At 42.1% G+C, this 2071-nt stretch overlaps 1 non-coding gene across 1 annotated transcript; it reads right to left on the minus strand.

Moving 5' to 3' along the window:
- Positions 1-950: 950 nt before the first annotated feature.
- On the minus strand, positions 951-1057 carry LOC148551045 (small nucleolar RNA R71). Its single transcript, XR_015893763.1, has one exon. It is a non-coding gene; the product is annotated as a small nucleolar RNA R71 (small nucleolar RNA).
- Positions 1058-2071: the final 1014 nt, after the last annotated feature.

Raw genomic sequence — 2071 nt, forward strand, 5'->3', positions numbered from 1 at the left:
ATTGTGAGTTTTTACTTGACGACAAATTCGGTACACTTGCCGAAGGAAATTTGTTATGAGACAAGTTTTTCGTGCATCAAGTTTATGGCGCCGTTGCCGGGGATTGAATGTGCATCAACAATGATTAAATTGGAGGATAACTAGATTGAGCATTTTAATTTTGTTTGATTTAATTTTCTGTTTGAGTAATTTACTTTTAGTTTTAGTTAATTTCTTCCCTTCCCCCTACTTTTTTATTTTAGTTATTTACCATTCATTTCACTAACCCACTAACTGTTTGATATATTGCATCACTCACACTAACAGTCATTCTGACAGAAATACTTTCTGCATCTATTTTCCTTGCTTGTACTTGTTGGTTGTATGACAGGGAGAAGAAGCGGGGCTTCAACTTCCTTTGATTCTGAACCTGAGAGGACCTTCTTTAGATTAAGGAGGGAAGCAAGAGGAAAAAGAGTAGTTGGTGCTGAGGAAGAGGAGGAATACTTTGAACCAAACATGGAAGAAAACATGGAAAACCATCATGAAGAAGAGGCTCACAACCATGGCGGAGGAGGTCGAGCAAATCATGCTGGGGAGGATAGAAGAGTTTTAGGCTCTTACATCAATCCAAACCCAGGAAACTGTGGAAGTAGCATTCAAAAGCCAACCATCCATGCCAACAATTTTGAACTAAAACCACAGCTCATCACCCTTGTTCAGAACAACTGTTCGTTCGGAGGAAGTGTCCAAGAAGACCCCAATCAACATCTAACCACCTTCCTGAGAATATGTGACACAGTGAAATCTAATGGTGTTCATCCTGACGCCTATAGACTGCTCTTATTTCCATTCTCACTCAAGGATAAGGCAGCCAAGTGGCTGGAGTCTTTCCCGAAGGAGAGCTTGACAACTGGGAAGATGTGGTGAACAAATTCTTAGCAATATTTTACCCTCCTCAACGAATCAATAGGCTGAGAGCTGAGGTCCAAACTTTCAGGCAACAAGATGGTGAGACTCTTTATGAAGCATGGGAGAGGTTTAAGGACCTAACAAGGAGGTGCCCACCAGATATGTTCAACGAATGGGTGCAGCTGCACATTTTCTATGAAGGCCTGTCATATGAATCAAAGAAGGCAGTAAACCATTCATCCGGAGGATCTTTGAACAAGAAGAAGACCATTGAGGAAGCCATAGATGTCATTGAAACAGTAGCAGAGAATGATTATTTCTATGCTTCTGAAAGAGGCAACACTAGAGGAGTAATGGAGCTAAACAATGTAGATGCTCTGCTGGCCCAAAACAAGCTCATTACCCAACAGCTGGCTGACCTCACCAAGAAGATGGAGAGGAACCAAGTAGCAGCAATCACTACTTCATCAACAACCCAAGAAGGAGTGAATGAAGAAGCAGAGGGTAGTCAGGAGCAAGCCAACTACATTGGGAATTCACCTAGGCAAAACCATGATCCATACTCTAAGACCTATAACCCTGGATGGAGGAATCACCCAAACTTTGGGTGGGGAAATCAACAAGACCAAGGCCTAGATCAAAGACGTTCAAATCCTAACAACAATGCAGCTCACCAATATTTCACATCTAGACCATATCAACACCCCCATAACAACACCTCTCCACATTCATATCAAAACCAAAATAACTTACCTCATCCTTCCACCTCTAATCCCAATCTACCATCATTTGATGACAGACTCTCAAGGATTGAGAATCTACTTGAAGGCATTGGCAAAGAGATTCAAGACAACAAGGCATTCAAGGAGGAAGTGCGAGCAAATTTTAAGAACCAAGGAGATACAATCAAGAGATTAGAATCTCAAGTGGGGTATCTCTCTGAGCAGATCCCCAAACCCACAAATGGATTCCCAAGTGACACAGAGAAGAATCCGAGAGGTGAAACAAAGAAAGTAAGATGGGAAGATTGCAAGATGGTCACTATAAGTGATAAGGAGACTGAGGACAAGCCAAACAAGTCGGCAGAACAACCTGGAGACACCTCAGCAGAGAAGGAGGAAAAAGATTACCAAGAACCAGAAATCTCAAAACAGGAGCTGCTGAGACTCTATGCACCTTT

The sequence above is a fragment of the Arachis ipaensis genome, chromosome B7 (assembly GCF_059453495.1).
Source record: "Arachis ipaensis isolate K30076 ecotype BB chromosome B7, ASM5945349v1, whole genome shotgun sequence".
In the NCBI taxonomy this organism is placed as follows: domain Eukaryota; kingdom Viridiplantae; phylum Streptophyta; class Magnoliopsida; order Fabales; family Fabaceae; genus Arachis; species Arachis ipaensis.